Consider the following 21,009-nt stretch of genomic DNA (forward strand, 5'->3'; position numbering starts at 1 on the left):
CTTGACTTAAGTGAGCCAAAGCTACGTGACACACGTCGAGAGCGCTTACAGAGATCTCAGTTCCACGCACCAGGAGCCTGATGCGGCCAACATTCCAAGGGGCATTTACACCTACCCGCACCTGCCCCGGGCAGCTGAATTTGCAACGAAGCCCTTGCCACCTGCTGGCCGGCCCGGCTGAGACTTCTGATCGCTGGCTCGGGCCAGCTGCTGGTGCTGCCCAGCACCCCATTCCATGCCCATCTCTCCTGCTGCGAGGGGCTACCTCAGACCCTTCTCCCTGTTTCTGCAGCCTCCGCTGGTGAAAACCACAAGCAGGCAGAAGGAAACGTCTACCCGCACCTGGGAACGCTGCGCTGTCCCTCTGTTCCTGGGCAAGCCCCTGGGTGTCCCCCCAAGGCCGGTCCTCTGTGCGTGAGTGCCAACCCCCTGCCTCCTGAGGGAATCTGCTCCTAGAGTTATCACCGCTCTGCTGTGTCGTGAGTCTCTTTTCCAGACCATCTTACCTGCAGGCTGACACTGACCATCAGCCCTTCCCTAAACCCCCCCTTCCCGGCTCCGCGGTCACACGGTCCTGCTCATCCCTCCTCCCGACTGCTCGTGTTTCTGCCCTGCAGGTGCAGGTGCAGCCGGGCGGTCTGGGCCCCACGCCATCCCTCACTCCCGGATGGTCTCTGTCCTCCCAGCTCGGAGCACCATCTCGCTGCAGGCTGCTCCCAAAGGCAGATCTCTGCTCCTGCTCTCCCCCTGAACGCCAGCCCTCCCCTCCCAACTGCCCACTCAACACCTCCTCCTGGACGTCCAATGTGCACCTCGGGCTTAACCTGTCCACACAGGATTCTTCATTCTCTCCACGAAAAACAAAAGAAAGAAAATCAAATAAATACACCACCAAAAGCCTCCCGTCTCCCATAGTTTCCCTTCTGAGCACAGGACACAGAAGACAGCCATTCACCCAGCTGTTCACCAGGCCCAAAATCTTAGACTCTCACTCCCCATCTACCTCATCAGCAACACCCAGAGGCTCGCCTTTAAATACGCCTGGAATCTGACCAGTCCTCCCGCCTCCACCGCCCTGCTCCCAGGCGGCAGCCCCTCCTGCCTGGGCCACGCACCTCCCTCCTCCTGGTCTGTTTCCACCCCTCCACGCTGCTCCAGTCTGTTTCCCTAAGAGCAGCCCGTGACAACTGTAAACTGACAGCGATCAGTGTCCCTGCTGCTCAAACCTCACTGTAGCTTCCCATCACCCTGGAATAAAATCCAAAGCTGAAAATAACTTGGCCCTGGGCTCCTTCTCCAAACTCCACTCCCCCCCCCCATGCCTTGCTTTACTCAGGGCAAGCAGGGGAGCTCTGCCCTGGGCCCTGCACTCACACGAGCTGCCCGAATGCTCTCCCCAGACACCTGCAGGCTCCTTGCTCCCTTACTTTGTTCAGGCCTCTGTTCAGATGTCACCTCTCTTGCTCTTCCTTCCTCTGGAACCCCACCCCTGACTACATCCGACTCTGCCCAGCACCCCTGCCCTCCAGGTCTACCGTGGCTGCTGCCCCGCTCCACGCCACTCTCTTTTTCCCCCACGACACTGACCAGTACTTCACACTATTTTTATTGACTGCTTGTCCATTCCCCTCACTCAGTGTAATTCTTTGAGGACAAGGACTCTGTCTCCTCATGAACAGAGCACTTGGAAGGGACCAAGCCTGTGAGGTGTGCAGCAAGTAAGTGCAGGAGTGAATGGACGAGTGGCCACAGATGCTCCGCCGCAGCTGCTGAAGCCCACGGACGCTCCACCACAGCTACCAAGGCCCACGGATGCTCCACCGCAGCTACCAAGGCCCATGGACGCTCCACCGCAGCTACCAAGGCCCACGGATGCTCCACTGCAGCTACCAAGGCCCATGGACGCTCCACCACAGTTACCAAGGCCCATGGACGCTCCACGGCAGCTACCAAGGCCCATGGATGCTCCACGGCAGCTACCAAGGCCCATGGATGCTCCACCGCACACGCATGGTGCCCGACGTCCTGCACTGAAGTCCTCATGTGCAGTTGGATTCAAATGTCAGAGGCTTGGTCTAACAACCTCGCCTGTGCTCCAGTCATTGCTACGCTACATACTAAGGCTCTTTACTCGTGATGGAAGCCATGGAGTTCCAATTAAAAATTTAAATTTTATACTGTTGAGCTACTCGGAGTAAAAGGGTGAAAGTACATGGAATATACATAAATATTCATGAAATGCAGATCGATAATGAAGAGTGAATCTTCCAGCTCCTTCTAGCAAACGCCTACCGCAGCAACAGATAATGAAAGATAAGTTTAGCAAAGCTCATTAAAGTACTGAGCAGCACAGTCTAAGACTAGACTATACACCTGGCAAAAATAACTTAAGGACTGTCAATAAAATCCCAGCATTTAAGAACTTTGTGTTTATCCCTGTCACCCCCAAATTTAAAGGAAAAGGGCTTCTGAGCACTAAACAACACAAAACGGACAGGCCCTCTCAGCAGAGCTACAGGAACACAAGGTTCCCTCAACCCTGAAAGCATTCGGGTTTACATAGTGGTACCCACTGTCCACACCATGAGGGACTGGTCTAGTTAAAAGAAAGTCTGGATTCTCAAGCAGGAGTTATTGATTTTCATAGAACAAAACATGATGAAATATACTAGCAAAGACCCCGCTGTAAGCAGTGCATGTAACGATAAACAGCTGGTATCTAGAATATGTAAAAACTCTTACAATGCAGGAAAGAGACCCACAACTCGACTGGAAACCAGGCAAAAGACAGAGTCACTGCACAGAGGGGCAGCATAAATGGTGAAGAAACAGACAGGCTCAGCCGCATTCACCGTGAGATCTCAGGGAGATGCCCTTTCATGCTGGACGGAAGGTGAAAAAAAGGACCAGGATTTACCTGGTAAATCCCAACTGGGGACACCTGACAAGTCCCCTCCAGACCGTCAAGGTCATCAAAGACAGTGCTGAGAGAAGTGCCAGGAAGGCCGCTGAGCACAGGGATTCTGCAAGCCCTGCTGCAGAGAGGAAAATGGAAGACAGTCTGGAGCTACGCTGCGAAGGTGGCCACTGACACGCTGTGCAAGGTAGCAACTCACTCCCCCTGGTTCCTGGCAGGGGAGAGCTGGCACCCGAGTCAGGGGACCTGCCCAGTGCTCAGACAGTGCTGTTATGACAGCTATGGAAGGGAAACAAGTACCCAGTCAGCAGGAGGAGGCACGAGTGGGCCTGCAGTCACACAACCCAACACTGCACAGCACTGAAAGTGAAGACAGCCTCCCAAACGACAGATGGCTCTAGAAACCACATCGAGCAGAAAAAAGGCAATGGACTCCATCCCACATGACTCCATTTCAAAAGCCCTAACAAGCAATCAAACAATCTTGTTTAGACTCATGCATGAATGTGGTAAAACTAATTTTAAAAAGGAAGGAAATTAATAATTGAGTAAATAAATGGGGAGGGAGGAGAAGAGACAGATTTCCCTGGAAGAATTTTAAATAAGTTATGCAGCGACTCCCCCTCAAGGAGGTGGAGCTTAGCTCCCCACCCAAGAGACTAGAATTCCTTCTAAAGAGGACAGTGTGGAAAGGAGAGTTAACTTCAGCGTGGAGGAACCTGGACCTCAGCCAGGTGCTCAAGGTCAACGACACAATGGTAAGTCAGATGGCCGATGCGTACCCCTGATACGATGCAATGAGAATGTCCCTTTACCTCTGTGGTCTTCCCCACAAAACACAAAACCCTAATCCAGGGATTTTCAACCGGGGTGCTGCAAGAGTTTTTAAAACATGCAGTATCTGACTACTTAGTCGGAGGCACTGACCTCTTTTCCCTCAGATTGTCAAATAAAAAATGACAACAGCCAACATAACAATAGCCACTCCGTGTGAATGGATAAAAATTATACTTTTTTTGGGTCAGATCAGCAAAAAATATAACATAGTTTTTGGTATGCTGCAGATTTTCAGTAATTAGTTTATGTGCCATGAGATGAAAAAGGCGGAAAATCGCTGCTCTAGTCTAATGAGGAGAAAGACACCAGATAAATCCCAACTGGGGACACCTGACAAGTCCCCTCTAGACTGTCAAGGTCATCAAAGACAGGAAGGTCTCAGTCACAGCCCAAGGACACAGGACGACCACACTTAACGCTGTATCTGGACGGCACCCTCTGCACCTGCTAATGTTCCCGCTCTGAACTACACTTTATCTGATATTAATACAGCCACACCAGATTCTTTTGTTATGATCATTGTTTGCATGATGTACGTTCCCATCCTTTTATTGCCAATATACTATATATACGTGTGTGTGTGTGTGTGTGCATGTGTGTGTGTAACATGTGTCTAGAGTGTGCCAGGATATGACGGAGACACGGAGAAGCTCCTCGAGGAAAGGACACCTACTTGGCAGGTCTGAGTGTTGGAATGGAGAAGCACTGAGGGGACAAGTCTGCAGTGGCCCATCAGGGGGCCTAGGTGATACAAAGGAGGCAGAGCCCTTCACCAGAATCCATTTGGAATCCAGCTTTAACTTGGGAATAAGAAATTTGTGCTCTATTAATTACATTTTCGCATTAAAAAACCTGAGTGATCAGGTATTCTCTACAGAAGCCTCTATTCCGAAAACAGTCAAAATGACAGGCCTCCCATAAACGTCATTCACAGTGCAAGCAACACACCCAAGGGGACAGAACCAGGCCCTGTGGGGTTGGCCTCCAAGGGTCACAGAGCACCCTAGCACCCAGCTTTGGTCCTTAAGGATGTAATGAAATCAATTCCTTAATCAGAAGGTCCGGGGGTACCTGCAGTGCCAGGGGCTCTAATCCTGACCATCGGGACCTAAGACACAAGGGACTCCACCTGAGGGTGAGAGCCTGGCTCTGAAAGGGAAACCCTCCCAAATGTCTTTGGGGAGTGACATAATTGACAGAGCAGGATTGACTTCATGTGTGTGGCTTTTTGCAAAATTACAACTATTTCACAGTCCTTTTCTGCTTTGCAGGAGACCCAGATATTGGCTCCACTGGACAAAAGTAATGGTTCTGTAAAAAATCCCTACAGGAAGGGAAATTATTTCCCCTTCACACAAAATAACATAGACTCTGCTACATGATTTCTCTGCTGACTCTGAGCCACGTTTTCTAGGAACCCGCCATCCCGGAGCTGCTCTCCAGAGCAGAGAAGGGGAGGCCGGCAGAGAAAGCACCAGTGCTCTCGTTTCTGTTTCCTCCCGATACTTCGCTGCATTTCCATGCCTAGGATCAGTTTCCCTTGAGGGCCAACTCACCTTAAAGAAAAAAAATCAGAACTGCCAATAAACACTACAAAAGTCTCAAGAATTCTCTAAAGTGTGAACGTATGAAAATTCTCACACGGAGAATGGCGGATGGATGAAGCACACGGACGTCCAGGCCCCTCAGCCCACTCCAAGTGGGTCAGGAGTGGGGCCTGAGCTCCCAGTGATTCCTCAAGAAAAACGTCCATTCATGTCAAAGTGGCCCTGCGTGGAGGGGCAAATGTGGCACAGCTGGGAGAGGCACAGCTGGGAGATAGGCACACTGCATGACAGTCACCTTCCCCTCCCTTCTTACCTCACCGATGCTCTCATCCCAGACTAGCTCCTCTCTCCCCAGCTTGGAGGGGACATCAACTCCAGGCTCCACGTTACCAGTTTCCAAACTGGCTGATCAGAGGACTGGAGAAGCTTTCGAAATAAGCATGGCCTGGCCGGTGTGGCTCAGTGGTTGAGCATCAACCTAGGATCCAGATCTCGGTTCGATTCCTGGTCAGGGCACACGCCCGGGTGGCGGGCTCAATCCTCAGTGGGGGGCATGGAGGAGGCAGCCGATCAATGACTCTCTCATCAGTGATGTTTCTCTCTCTCCCCCCCTCTCCTTTCCTCTCTCTGAAATCAATAAAGGCATATTAAAAAACAACAACAACAAAAAAACAAGCACAGGTGCCCTGGCCTCCCCAAACCTAATCGCTGGGGCTGGGGCCTGGGACCTGGGCCTGTGGTCCCTGCACAGTTACGAGGAGGAACCAGATTTGGGACCAGTGTTGATGGAGACACTTACACCCATGGTTCTCACCTGCGTCAGCCCATCTGTGCCTCCAGGGAGCTTTCGGCACTGGCTGTCAGGCCCACCTGCCCAGCCCAGGTTGGCAGCTCCTGTATGCAGCCGGCGGGCACCGACTTGCAGAGCTCCCTGAGGCCTGCGTGCTTGCCTCTGGGAAATGAGAAGTGAGGCGGGGGCCCTGGTGTGTCCTCCCCATTCCATCCCCAAGGCATAATCACGTTTCCAGCCCTTTCTATGCCTGGCCCCACTCAGCCGACAAAATGTAGAAGCATCGGCAGCTTGTTGCTCTGGGAAATCCCTGGTCCCCTTTCCTGGAGTTGAGACTAAGGGGGTAGATGAGTCTGGTGGTTACTGCAATTGGGGGAGAAGGAGGTTCCCACAGAATTCTGGGGAGTGTAGCTGCAGGGTTGAGGCACCAAGCTACTCAAGCAGTCATGTCCCTAGAATCCCAAGATCACAGACTTAGCACTCACTGGTCCCTCCCACCACTGTCACAGAAACCAGGGCAAAGAGGTTAACACACAGCCATGGAAAGCACAACTGAACAGTCGTCAGTGCCTCCACTGTGCACATGTGTGCACATACACACTCATGCACACACACACATGCACACACGACACTTTCTCCAGAGACCTCTGGTCCAGGCACATGCTGAAGAGGCTTGGGATCTAACCACCAGGAAAATATGACCAATGTTTTACAAAATAGTCCTGAACATGATCTTCCGGGCGGTAAGACGTGGTCATTTAGCTTCTCCCACGAAAGAGGCCTCCACCAGACCCGGGGAAGGCGATCCTGTCTCAGGCTCGGGGATCAACAGCTTTCCCTGGTGCTTCTGAGCTTAGCATGGAATGTCCCTCTTAATCTTTCGGGGGTGGGGGGGTCTTCAGGTCTGATGCATTTCCCACTCATTCCCCATGAGGGCTGGGGGTGGAGGGAGAGCAGAAAGCAGCATCCTTGATTGAGAACAGGCAAAACATCTGCTTCCCGCAGTGGGCGGGCTGGCCTGGCGTCAGCTCTGCCCCGCTGCTGACCGCAGCAGGCCCACAGTGGCCTGAGGAGGCCTCCACACCGGAGGCTGGAGAGCTGAGGCGGTCAGGGAACCACCACACTGGATTAAACAATTAGGGTCCCCCTTACTTCTTCCAGAGTGGTCACGCTGAAATCCAACCAGTTCACTTGCCAAGTTTGACTCTGAGAGGCCGAGGAGGCCAATGTCTTTTCACAGCAAGATGCCTGGCAGACAGACAGGGCTTCCTCCCCCTCAGCAAGCACGGAGGGGACTAGTTTCCTTTCAAAGCTTGCTTTTGTTAATCTCCTGCTTGTTAACACTATCAAAAACCACTCCCCTTAATCTGTGATCTCTTATGGTCTGATTTATTCATATTGTTTTCATAACCACTTAACATCTTGGAGTCAGTACTGCTTTCAAAGAAAACATGTACAATGGTATCCTAAAAGTCGACAGGAAAATCGATTCTGTTAGGCAGAAACCTAAAATGCAGGGTGGTTTTCGCTCTCCACACTGAGGCACACCAGTGACAGGAGAAGGTGGAGGCAAGAGGTCTGGGGACCACACCACCCTCCCCGCAGTGCTCCAGGCCCACCAGGCACAGCTGGGGTGGAAGCCAGCACAGAGCTTCCACAGACACCCTTCTACCCACACGCACCGGCCGCAGGGCTGTAAGGTATCTCACACTGCCACACACCTTCCCCTGGTCAACGCTGAGGTTTACTTCGTGTGCACAAACTTACACATATTTAGTGTGGACAATTTGAGTTTGGACCTGTGCATACACCTTGATACCATCACCACAAACAAGGTAATGAACATGCCCATCACCTCGGGAAGACTGACCTGCCCAGGTCTCAGCTGCTAAGCCCACATCCCCTACCCTGCAACACGCACGCGCGCACACACACACACACACACAGCAGAAACATACTTTTTGCTTTTCTGGAGGAGGGAGGTCAAGAAAAAACACTTTACCTGTCCTAAGTTTGGGAGCTGCAGCACTGCCCCCAGTGGAAGCTCTGGGGGCCCGTTCTTAGCACTGTCGTGTCCCATCACATCACCTACACGCCTGCTCCAGGGGCTCCTAACGTCACACAGAGCACCTAGGTCAGCGCACCTGCAGCCAGCGTGTGGCTGAGTCATGGTCGCTGCCCAGTGTCGCACCCATTGTGGCAGGTAAAGTAACCTCTCCTGGCTCATTTCCTCCATTTTATGGAAAGGCTGGGGGGTCTGCATCACCGGGTTTTAAAGAGAATTTATGAAAATCCCTTTGTAAACCTTAAGGTACAATTCAGACTAGTGGAGAAGTGACTGGGATGTGATGAATTTAGCTTCTACAATCTGGCAGGGGAACAGATGTATATGTGGACGGACGGGTGGTCAGGAATTTGCTTTTTCTGTTCTAATTTGTTTCTGCAGCTTTCCAGGAAGCCCCGCTGCTAGGGCACGTTGGCATGCTGGCGAAGGGACAAAAGCATGCTTGGCTAAACTCTGATTACCGCCTCAGCTATCAGAAATGCTGAGCTCATTGACAACATAAAGAAACGTGCACCTGCAATTTCGTGAAGTTTCGCTCTGCACAAAGGTGCTGTGGGGAGTAAAATAACTCGTAATGGATTAAAGACTAGAACGTAAGACCCGAAGCCATAAAACTTCTAGAAGAAAACAGACAGTAAGCTCCTTGACATTGGTCTTGCTGGTGGTGTTTGGATATGACTCCAAAAGCAAAGGCAACAAAAGCGAAAATAAACAAATGGGACCACGTCAGACAAAAAAAGCTTCCGCACAGCAAAAAAACTACCAACAGAATGGAAAGGCAACCTACGGAATGGGAGAAAATACATGCAAGTCATGTATCTGATGAGGGGTTAATATCCAAAATATAGAAAGAACTTCTACAACTCAGCAAAAATACAAACAATCCAGAGATCTGAACATTTTTCTTTTTTCTTTTTATTTTAAAAAATATATCTTTATTGATTTCAGAGAGAGGAGAGGAGAGGGAGAGAGAGAGAGATAGAAACATCATTGATCGGCTGCAGCCCGCAACCCGGGCATGTGCCCTGACCGGGAATCGAACCCTGATCGCCTGGATCCCAGGTCGACGCTTAACCACTGAGCCACGCCCGGCCGGGTGAACAGACATTTTTCTAAAAAAGACATACAAATGGCCAAAAGGTATGTGGAAAGATGCTCAGCATCACAAATGACCAGGGAAATGTAACTCAAAGCCACCAGGAGATGCCACCTCATACCTGTTAGGACGGCTGTCCTCAAAAAGAGAAAAGTTAAGTGTTGGTGAGAATGTAAACTGGTGTAGACACTATGGAAAACAGTATGAGGTTCCTTTAAAAATTAAAAATAGGCCCTGGCCAGCATGGCTCAGTTGGTTGGAGATCCGTTCAGTACACTGAAATGTTGAGAATTCGCCTCCCAGTCAGGGCACACACCTAGGCAGTGGGTCAGGGTCAGGGCCAGGGCTCAGGTGACTTGGCTCCCTAACCTCAAAGGGGGGAGGCTCCTGGAGGACATGAGAATGCAGGTCAGGAGAGCAGGGGCTCGGGGACCCCACGCGGGCACCTCTGAGATGCAACTTGGACTCCCCCTGACACACACACACACACACACACGCACACACACTGCTTCCCTCAGCCCAGCCCCAGGTGTAGGTCCAGCTGGGACAGCACACACCCAGAGTACCTGGGAAATGCGTCTGGACTGACATCCTATTAACACTTTACCCGGCTAGCGTTGCTCTCATTCTTTCCAAGACATGGCAAGTGATAAAACTGACCTGGCTGTCACTTTTCCTGCTGGCTCTTCAAAGATCACCAACCAAACAGCACATGCCTGGTCTCTGACCCACTGCTGGGACTTGGGACTCTCTGTTACCCAGCTGATCTACCAGCCTGCCTGCCCACCATCCCCTCGCTCTTTAACATTCTCTTACAACACAGCATCTTCTGGCTTTCCCAGACTCTGCTCTGAGGGTCAGTCCACCCGCCTCGGGCACCAGAGACTCACTTAAGAACATCACCTACAGTGGCTCCCACGAAACCAGAGCTGCCAGGGCCCTGGCCCACCCCACGAGGCCCTGGCAAACAGTGTCTAAAACTGTACTGTATTTATTTTTGCAGCTGCTACAACACAGTGCTAAAATAGTCACTCCAAGAAAAAGAGTCCAGATTCCAGTTGGTGCTCACAATAAATATTTATTATATGAATGGATATATCTTGTGATTTCCCACTGAACATTTTTCTAAACCTCAAAAGTAATTTTTAACAAGTAAATCGGGGTTTTGGTGCAGGTCTCGTGAACCTGTAAAATAATAATTCTCTAAAATTATACAGATATAAATAAATATTTTTGTAAGTATATTTTCATGATTATCTATGTACAGCTCTCCACCTAATCGTACCCAGGCCACCTCTTGTTTGCAGAACAGTAATGGACTCTGGCTGGGTGTCCATGCAGAATATGCTGCCTTGGGCGAGTCTGTTACTTCCCTTGCCTCACTCCTTTCTGAAGGAGGATCCCAGAAATAGCTTGAAGTTTGTTAAAGTCACTGATGATAAAGAACTTCCTAAAGAAGTGTCAGCCCAGCTGGCGCGGTTCAGCTGTTGAGCATCAACCTATGATCCAGGAGATCAAGGTTCGATTCCCGGTCAGGGCACATGCCCAGGTTGCGGGCTCGATCCCCAGTCGGGGGCGTGCAGGAGGCAGCTGATCCATGGCTCTCTCATCATTGATGTTTCTCTCTCCCCCTCTTTTCACTCTCCCTTCCTCTCTCTGAAATCAACAGACATATATATATATACACACACCCACATATATATACACACAAATACATATATATATATATATATATATATATATATATATATATATATATAAATGTAGTGTCAGAGTCTGTTACTTATGAATTACTAATGAATTCTGATGATCAGGTTTGAAAATTTACACTAATTTCTAGCTTACACTGCCACAAAATAGGAGACTGCATTTATAAATGACAGGTCATAAAAGGTTCCACTGCAATGATTATTAAAAAAATTGTGTCCCCATAGGTGGGAGGCTGTTTTTAATGTAATGGAAATCTCCTGAGATTGGACATGAACCACCATAGTGGTGTTAGTCTCACATAAAGTCTGGCAGAGATAGCTGGGAGATCCCTATCAATGTGTGAGGTGGACAGAGGTAGTAAAGCTGGTGAGTGCCAACATCCTGGAGGGCAGGGTCAGAGTAGCTTAGACTGTCAGGGCAGGGAGAAAGGAGGCGGCTTGGGTCAGGCTGTACAACAGGAGCTCTGAGCTCTCCCTTCCACACCAGGGCCTGGACCTGGAAATCAGGACAAAAACCCCCTAAATACACAGAACAATGGGTCATTTTCTCCAGAAGAAATCAGAAAGGTTAGTGAGGCAGACATCAGGCACTTAGTCCTACCCTCACGAATACTACGTATGAATTCTGTGCTGTTCTGGTCAGCCCACATCAGCAGGGAACCTAAGTGAAATTAAGAATCACCCCCTCCCAAAAAAGTGGTCAAGGAGAGAAAAACCTATTTACAAAATTTTTGGTAGTAGTTTTAGAACAAATGAGAGAAAATTCCAATTTATACTAAATTAAATAAATTTACAGAAATCATACCAAGAGATTTAATAGTCCAAAGTTATAGATTCCAGAATAGTTTAAACAGTTTGTGAATAATAGCCCGAGGTTCTGAAGGGAAGCCGGTGATCTGGGTGCTGTGCCCACAGCTGTGTGCACTGGGCTGGAGGTGGAACTGCACCTCTCACACAACACTGCTCACACCCAGCCAGCAGCAGAGCCGGCCACCGCATTCCTTATGTTCTACGTCAAACGCCCCAAACGCTCTGCCAGGGCTAAGAAACGCTCCTGTCAGACAGGGATATGACTGTCCAGTACCTGTTATTACAGGGCCCCTGGGCTCAGAATCCACCTGCTACATTACAGACATGGTTTTATTTTCACACACACAAGCAGATTTCCACACAAACAGGTAAACGCCTCGGAACCTTTTATCTGTTTGCATCTTTTGATGTAGACTTCTCAGCATCAGAGTGGGAATAAAAGCTTTGCTAGACTAAAAGTGTCCTGAAGGCAGTTTTCCTTATCTTGGGGCTCCAGCGCTACCCGCAGAAGGCCCCACCCTGCAGAGATCTGAGAACTGTCTGTTGGGCCACAGCGCTGCGCGTGAGGGTGGTCGGCAGGTTCGGGGTGCCCGCGCGAAGGAAGCCACCACACCCTGAAGCAGGAACAGTGAATGTAATGTTTCAATCAGGTCCCTTAGAAACAGAAATATCGTGTGGCTAAACAATTCAGGGCTATATTGAAGGCCATTTTGCCAATGTAAAACCTGCTGTGCAAACCAAGTACTTCAGGCGAAAGCGGCCACTTGTCCTGGTTTTAGAGCAGAGAACGGCAGACTCACCTTTGGCGCTCACCTACGAGAGATAACTGGCCCGACGCAGAACTCCAAAGGCGACTGCAGCGGGTCACGCCTGTGCAGTGAGTCAGAGCCGCAGGGATCCTCCGCTCTCTCAAATCCAACCCAGGCTTCCACCGAGGACTCTGGTCTGGGAAATCCCTCGTAGAAAAGGGACGTAGGAAATCTGAAAAGGAACAGAACGTTATATATTGGGATGCTTGCTTGTTTGACGTTAAGTAATTGCTTGAGAAACAACTGATTATTGACCTGAAACAAGCATTTTTAATAAACCCCAGAAAAAAGTTGCTTTGTACCTAGTGATCTCTACCCAAACACAAATGCTCCCTCCTACCTCTCCACCTTCTAGCCCCCGATCAGCTCTGAGGCCTTGGTGTGGGAGGCCAACCACACACTCTGGAAAAAAGGGGTGGAGAGTGGGGACAGCAGACCATACCAGGGACCCTAGTTCCCCAGTCTCTTCAGAGTTCCTAGCCCACTGCTCCCCACCACACCCTTTGAGGCCAAAAACAACAGGGAGGCTGCCAAGCACAAAGGAAGCCGGTCTGGGGGCCTAAGTAGGGAGACGGGTGGCGGAGAGCACTGAAATTATGCAGAGACTCGTCCCTGTCTTGGAGTCTCTTGCACTGGCCATTTATTGAGAGAGGCCACCTACTGGACCCACAGCCTTGTGCTAAAAACATCCCTGCAGGAAACCCAAGAATAACATCCCCAAACTACCAGGAGGTTGGATGGGAAGCTGGCAGTGACACAACCCTCTCCTCCTGGCTGTGGAGTCTGCTTTCCCCTGACGTCCCTCCACCTGGCAAACTACTTTCAGTCCTTGCCTCATATTTTCCAGGGTCCCTGAGGTCTGTGGACCTTCAAGTGGGTTCACTGACATTTCTAACTACATTTCAAACCCAGAGGAGATCTGTCCTGATAGCTCGCTCACGGAGATCTATTAATTCATCCTTAGCTTGACTATAACCCAAAACATTAAATATCCCACAGAAAAATCGAATTCTATTTTAGTCAAATAGACAAAGATAATTCAAGTAAGGCTATCATAAAAATGTTATAAGGCAAGTTCATAAATTTTTATTAAAAACTTCATCTTTATGTGTTCTCTAGCATTATTTTAAAGGGTGCATGATCTTTATTAAAAAATATGATTAAATGCAAGGAAAAGGTGATAACCAAGAATAATGGGAAGACAGGCTTGGGCAAGATGTTAAATGTATACCAGGATGACCACACCCTTCTCTCTGCTAAGTGTTTACAATAAAATGACAGGTTCTTTGGAAACGGAAGTTTTGGCATCTGGACTGACATCTGGACCAAGGATTGTTACTTCTCGCTTCTGGCCTGATATATGCCACTTACTGAAGAAAGCCACCCAATAATACAGCCAAGCCCACCAACTCTCCATCCACGTTGGTATATTAAGTGGTTCTTTTAGAGATAAGTTGTATTTTTAAATATTTAATTGAAAAGTGAATTTGCCTGACGTCAGGCCCTCCTGGCCCAATGCTGGGGGAGGTTGGTGTGCAGTCTGGGTTGTCCCAATATGGGCCTCCCTCTGCACACTGTGCTCTTGGGAGCTCTGCATTTAATCCTTCCAATAACCTGCCAGGATGGGTACTAATACCCACTTTTGCACGAGTTAATTTCTCAGGAAGGTTTTCCTTAATAGGCTATAGAGTTAGGAACGCAGGCCTTCAAGACGCTACATCCACCATACCAACAGCAAACCCACTGGGGGCACCTGATCTACCCCCGAAGCGAAAGAACAGCCCAGTCCTTAGATACTGGGTGTGGTGGGCAAGGTGGAAAAGAGGGAAGCAAAGAGCAGGATCTAAACTCACAGAGGAGGTCAAACAAAGTGACAAAGTGACACCCTTTTAAGTTCATTTAAGGGTGCTGATGGCCACCTGGGATTCACGTGTAAAAAAGAAAGGTGCAGTGTTTTCCATGAGAAAAGCATTTCACTGGCAAATAGTCAATGCACTAAGCTTACACCTTAAGAAGAAAAAAAGTGATGAAAACCCTTCCCTCTTGGTTTAAATGAAGCCTGCCCACCGCTTCTGTATAACATGGGGTTATTAGTTCATTCAAAACCTCGGTTAAGGACAAGCTCTTCAAAGCAGGTCTTAAGTACAAGGTGTGATCTAAACCCAGCGGAAAAGCAAATGCTTTCGTGTAAAAAACAATCTCTATAAACACCACCAGGTACAAGGTCACTTGGACCGCAGAAGGTCTTCAACTGAGAGTTAATTCAAGATGCCCTGCATGGGCCATGGCAGGCGAGTGGGAACACACCACGCGGGGGAAGCTTCCCTTTGAAAACATTCCCCACTGGCCTCCCTTTAGAAAGCAGGAGGAGGGCGAGCGGGCAGGAATGAACACACACCAAATGCATCTCTTCTTCTACATTAATTTGGACCCTTAATAATACAAAATTTCACCCCTGCAAAATGCAAGGGGTTATCTAAATTCTCTGTAACACAGATTTTCTTTAGAAACTGTGTTTTAAAATGCCTGAGCCACAACCAGGGGCTTTCCCTCATCCTTCTGGAGGCGCTGAGCCGCAGTGCCTACTTCATCCAGGCTTGCAGGCCTCAGCAGCTCATCTGCAGACCCAGGATATCCATCACTAATACGCTTTACTCCAGTGGACCATAAGGGCTAGTAGAGGGTAGGTGCCCCATGGTGCTGATGGCACAAAGCTGTGGCCTTTGGGGCACAATACGGCTGGGCGATTTGCTCCAAGTACTTTAGAGCTGGCAGATTTGCCCAGATGACTTGAATCCCCCAAAAGGCTCACATTCTGAGAGCTCAGGTGATCCCCCCTCCCCTTCCTCCTGACTCAGGAGGCCGAGTACCGGGCAGGCAGGGAGGGAAGAGCGTGTCCTGGTCCCCGTGTGGCACGGCGCTGTTCATCTTCCCTGCAGCCTCATCTTACTGACAAATCTTATTGTTCAGCTCAGGAACCAAAGCACCACATGTCCCACAGCCAGGACTTGAACCCACACTCATCTGATTTCAAAGTCCAGCCCAGCTTTCTCCCGCAAAGGTCACCACGAAAGGTGGCTTTAGTCTTGAGACTCAGGCAAAGGTGGCTGCCACTGCCATCTGACCGGCACCCGCCTCTCAAGTCAGGTAGGGGCTGGGCTGTGCTGGAACAAAGGAGCCAGCTCATGGATGCACACTCCACCTTAATTTCCAAAGGTACTGTTTCCCTTAGATGTCAGGGCAGCAAAAAATAATTACTGTGTAACAACATTACCTGACTGGGCTAGTCGGGCACACAACCTAAAGACTTGCAGGTTCCATCCATCAGGTGTGCATCTCACCTGAAGCTTACATGCAAAGCACACCAAGAGCACCACCCAGACCCCAAATCTGTAGACAGATCTACAGTAGCTGTCATTCTTCTTTCATTTAAAAAAAAAAAACAATACCCAGTGATTGTATTGCAGGCCTCTGAGCTCACATGCTAGTCTTGCCCCTTCCCCGTGACACTGGGGACACCTCTCTTCAGAGCAGGTAGGCCTGCAGTGGCCTTGGTGGCTGTCCAGTTCAGAGTGAATATATGGAAGGTCGAAGGTCGGTGCCTGACCAGAGCAGCACGGGCCAGGCTGTGCAGCACGGGTTGGCGAGCTCTGGGAGGATTAGACATTTCATTCCCGCTGATCTAATTGATGGAAAACTTGATTCCAGTGCGAAAATGCTGGTTTCAGACACCAAACAGTCTATACAAGAGTCTCTTTGAACAGTTTAGCCAAAGTTCAACCCTGGTTTCCTCCCCCATGTGGACCAACACCTGCAGCATACAAATATTTATCGATGTGACACCCAAAGGCTTCCAGGGACATGATCTCCTCTACCTTTCACCACCCCATGCACAGCGGTGTCCTCTCCCTTTCATCGCCCTATGCATGGCGGTGTTGGCTACCTTTCATCACCCCATGCACGGTGGTCTCCTCTACCTTTCACCACCCCATGCACGGTGGTCTCCTCTCCCTTTCACCACCCCATGCACGGTGGTCTCCTCTACCTTTCACCACCCCATGCACGGTGGTTTCCTCTACCTTTCACCACCCCACACATGGTGGTCTCCTCCACCTTTCATCGCCCCAGGCACGGTGGTATCCTCTACCTTTCACCACCCCATGCACGGTGGTCTCCTCCACCTTTCATCGCCCCAGGCACGGTGGTCTCCTCCACCTTTCACCACCCCATGCACGGTGGTCTCCTCCACCTTTCATCACCCCACGCATGGTGGTCTCCTCCACCTTTCACCACCCCATGCACGGTGGTCTCCTCTACCTTTCACCACCCCACGCATGGTGGTCTCCTCCACCTTTCATCGCCCCAGGCACGGTGGTATCCTCTACCTTTCACCACCCCATGCACGGTGGTCTCCTATACCTTTCATCACCCCACACATGGTGGTCTCCTCCACCTTTCATCACCCCATGCACGGTGGTCTCCTCTCCCTTTCACCACCCCATGCACGGTGGTCTCGGCTACCTTTCATCACCCCACACATGGTGGTCTCCTCCACCTTTCATCACCCCATGCACGGTGGTCTCCTCTACCTTTCACCACCCCATGCACGGTGGTCTCGGCTACCTTTCATCACCCCACACATGGTGGTCTCCTTCACCTTTCATCGCCCCATGCACGGTGGTCTCCTATACCTTTCATCACCCCACGCATGGTGGTCTCCTCCACCTTTCATCACCCCATGCACGGTGGTCTCCTCTACCTTTCATCGCCCCATGCACGGTGGTCTCCTCCACCTTTCATCGCCCCATGCACGGTGGTCTCCTCCACCTTTCATCGCCCCGAGCACGGTGGTCTCCTCCACCTTTCATCGCCCCATGCACGGTCGTCTCCTTCACCTTCCATCGCCCCATCCACGGTGGTCTCCTCCACCTTTCATCGCCCCGTGCACGGTGGTCTCCTCCACCTTTCATCGCCCCATGCACGGTGGTCTCCTCCACCTTTCATCGCCCCATGCACGGTGGTCTCCTCCACCTTTCATCTCCCCATGCACGGTGGTCTCCTCCACCTTTCATCGCCCCATGCATGGTGGTCTCCTCCACCTTTCATCACCCTATGCATGGTAGTCAGGGCTCAGAGAATAGTAAGGCCACAAGCCAGTTTCCCAAATTATCAGTTGATAAGAAGTTGATTAATAAAAATGGGGTGGGGGATACTATTTCTAACTCTCTGAATAGCCTCACAGGGACACCACATGCAGCTGAGGAGGGTCCTGGAAAGGAGGTAGCTGGCCAGCCATTGTGCTCTGAGGGTTCTATGTTCTGAAATAATGACAATTTCTGCCTTCAAGTGTTGCAGGACTGAGAAAAGAACGACACTGCAGGCAGTGTGTCGGCCATAGGTAATGAGATGAGAAACACAGCAGAAGATGGGTCAGGAGATGGGGTCCAGGCCCAGCTCAGCCTCCAAACGCCCCGTGGGATCTGGAAATTGTCCCCTAATCCATAACCAGGCTCCCTCAGCTCCAGCTCTGTAGCTTTGAGGCATATGGAATGAACTTGAACATTATAAAAAATTGATGATGTGGTGCTAAAAATTTATTAAAGCTTATCTAAAACACCATGGCAAGAAGGTCATAAAGCAAATCTTAGTAGGAACGTAAATGTTAAGAGCCTGCGCCTAAAAATTCTAACAGATTGGAATCTGATGAGCACCACCATTTCCAATGTCTGTCAGGTTCTGGCGTATGTATTTGGTGCTAGCCTCCTAAATACAACAGCACTCCCTTCTCCAAAGGTCTAGAAGGGGCAACTCTGAAGATCTTCCCCTAGCCCAAGCCGTCGTTTTCGGAATCAACACAAACACCCTGCGACACATCTCAAGACCATAGCTGGACAGTCCAATGCACAGAACATTTTAAAGTCCACCAGCATTGTTTATTAAGCACTCACGGGATTTAGCTGTTGTTCAGGTGATCACACCAATGAAAAGCACAGTGACAAAAATAAACCTTAGACACTAAGCAGAACTTACTGAATAAAACTGGTGCAACCCTCCCCCCTTTTTTTTGGAAAAAGAAAGACAAAGAAAGAAGGAGACACACACAGACACCGAATTATCCTGGAAGATCCTGTAGGCACGCTGGGCGATCCGAGCCTCGCCGCCTCTGCATGTGAGCCTCACTCAGATCATGCTGCTGATGTCATGCCCCTGGTCTCTGGAAGCCAAAGGACTGAAAGAACGAGGGGAACTGCGAGACAGGCCTGGCCAGCAGCAGAACGGGGTGGGGGGGGGGGAACCCTGCCTCCTCCTCTCACCTGCCCCTCCCTCTCACATTTCTCTCTCTCTCTCTTTCTGTTTTCAATAGAATCTTGAAAAGCTGGCAGGAAGGCCAGGCACAAGCTGCTGTTAAACAGTGGTTACACCGAATAAACTTGTGGGGTAGAATCAGGGGTAAGTATTATTTTACTTTTAACTTTATTTTTTTCTGTGACGTTTTTGCATACGTTTTACTTTAGCAATAAAGACAGAAAGCTGTTAGATAAAACCCCACCGTCTTTCTTGCGTTTCCCTCCAGGGCAGTGTGGTGCCCAGGCAGCCCGGGGCCCACTCTCCCTCCGGGGCCCGCTCTCCCTCGGCTCTGGTCCCCCCCAACCATCCCTGAGCAACTGCACCCCGCAGCCCCTCCAGCCTCCCCTCCTTCAACTTGGATCTGATCTCCGCTGAACTGACTGCTGGTGCCTCCATCTGGAAAGCCCCCCTTCTTTACCAGCTCATCTCTGTGAATCCCCTACTCTCTACTCCCTACTCTCTACTCCCTACTCTCTTCTCTCTACTCTCTACTCCCTGCCCACCCCACCCCCAGTGCTCAGCGGGTGGGTAAAATCCTACCCCCTTCAAGAGGCTGCTCAAGCCCCCTCCTCTGAGAATTCCCAGCCGCCTCCAGGGTCCCTTAAACACTTTCCTTCTGGGTTCCTTCAGCAACGGATAGCTCTTATTACATCATGCAGTTGTGCATATCCCACCTGTTACAGTCTGAATTGTGCCCCCCAAATTCAAATGTTGAAGTCCCAACCCCCCTTCAGAATGTAACCGAATTTAGAGAGAGGATCTCTAGAGGCGATTCAGTTTAAACGAGGCTGTTGCTAAGCCAATCTGACTGGTGTCCTTAGTAAGAATAGGAAGAGATATCAGGGACACACAAGCATGGAAGGACAACCATGTGAGCAGGCAACACAAGGGTGACCGTCTGCAAGCAAGGACAGAAACCTCAAGAGAAACCAATCCTGCCAATACCTTGACCTCGGACTTCCAGCCTCCAGAACTGTGAGAAATAAATTTCTGTTGTTAAGCACCCAGTCTGTGGTATTTGATTGTGACAGTTCTAGGGGACTAACACACCATGTCCTTCACTGTCAGCTCACGAATTCTGACCACAAACAACACATATGATAGGAAACTGAAAAGCATGCCCTAAATGGATGCAAGAAGGCATGAATGGAGGGGCCAGTAATAAAACTCCAGACAACTCACAGTGACTTCCCAGTGTCCTTCCTCCTGGCCAAAAAGGAACAATTTTTTTGCACGCCCAGTTTTTGCACACCCAGTGTTTGCACACCCATCCTTTCTTTAAAACCCAGTTTAAATATTATCACCTCTGGGAACAAGGTCCCGATCCTTCTGCACAGAAAGTCTAGCTTCCCTCCTCTGTGCAAAGCATTCATCAAATTCTAATGCAATCACTTTATTTTGCATTTTAGTAGAGATGTTTATTCAAATTAGAGAGGATATTTCTCCCCAGGTACCTAATATGCAACCTCAACAATTATGGACCTACAGCGAGCTCCCCACAATCCCCAGCCCTCACTAGGTGACTTTAAAGCAAATCCCATACAAAAATTACTATATCATAAATTACTATATAGTATTACTATAACACTTTGGTGTGCATGACCAGCAGATAAGCACAACTCCACCCTTACATCTAAAGTAATTATTAATTCCTTAATATGAATCTCATATCCAGTGTTCCAATTTTCCCAATTGTCTCATACTTTTATAGCTGATTTATCTGAATCACGAACTCAATAATGCTCTCAAATTATAATTTCCTGTATGTCTCTCAAGTCACTTTCAACTGGTTTTATTTTAATGACAATTAGTAGAAGAAACTGGGTCACCTGTCTGGCAGAATACCCAGCATTCTGCACACTGTGGATTTCACTCACTGATGCTGTCTTACAGGCTCCCCACCCGTGGCATTTCCAGTAACCGGGCAGCTAGTACCAGGGACTCTGTGAATGCGAGACTTTCTCAAGGACAGGGACCCAGCACTGATCACGGGCTTGGTAACCCAATTAATCGCCGACTTAGTAAATGCCAAAGCAAATCTGAGAGGCTAACATGTAAGCAGATGCAGTCATCCTCCCATC

At 49.7% G+C, this 21,009-nt stretch overlaps 1 protein-coding gene across 4 annotated transcripts in view; it reads right to left on the reverse strand.

Annotated features, from left to right (window-relative positions):
* The window catches only part of NCK2 (NCK adaptor protein 2), a 131,061-nt gene that overhangs the window by 53,264 nt on the left and 56,788 nt on the right, over positions 1-21,009 (reverse strand). For 3 of the 4 annotated variants that reach the window (XM_081157214.1, XM_081157216.1, XM_081157215.1), the window contains exon 2: positions 12,572-12,752. The gene's annotated coding sequence lies outside the window, so the exon portion shown is untranslated. The remainder of the gene's footprint in view (positions 1-12,571; positions 12,753-21,009) is intronic. The other variant, XM_081157217.1, reaches the window with a different exon arrangement.

The sequence above is a fragment of the Miniopterus schreibersii genome, assembly GCF_964146895.1.
Source record: "Miniopterus schreibersii genome assembly, chromosome: 13".
NCBI classification, from domain to species: domain Eukaryota; kingdom Metazoa; phylum Chordata; class Mammalia; order Chiroptera; family Miniopteridae; genus Miniopterus; species Miniopterus schreibersii.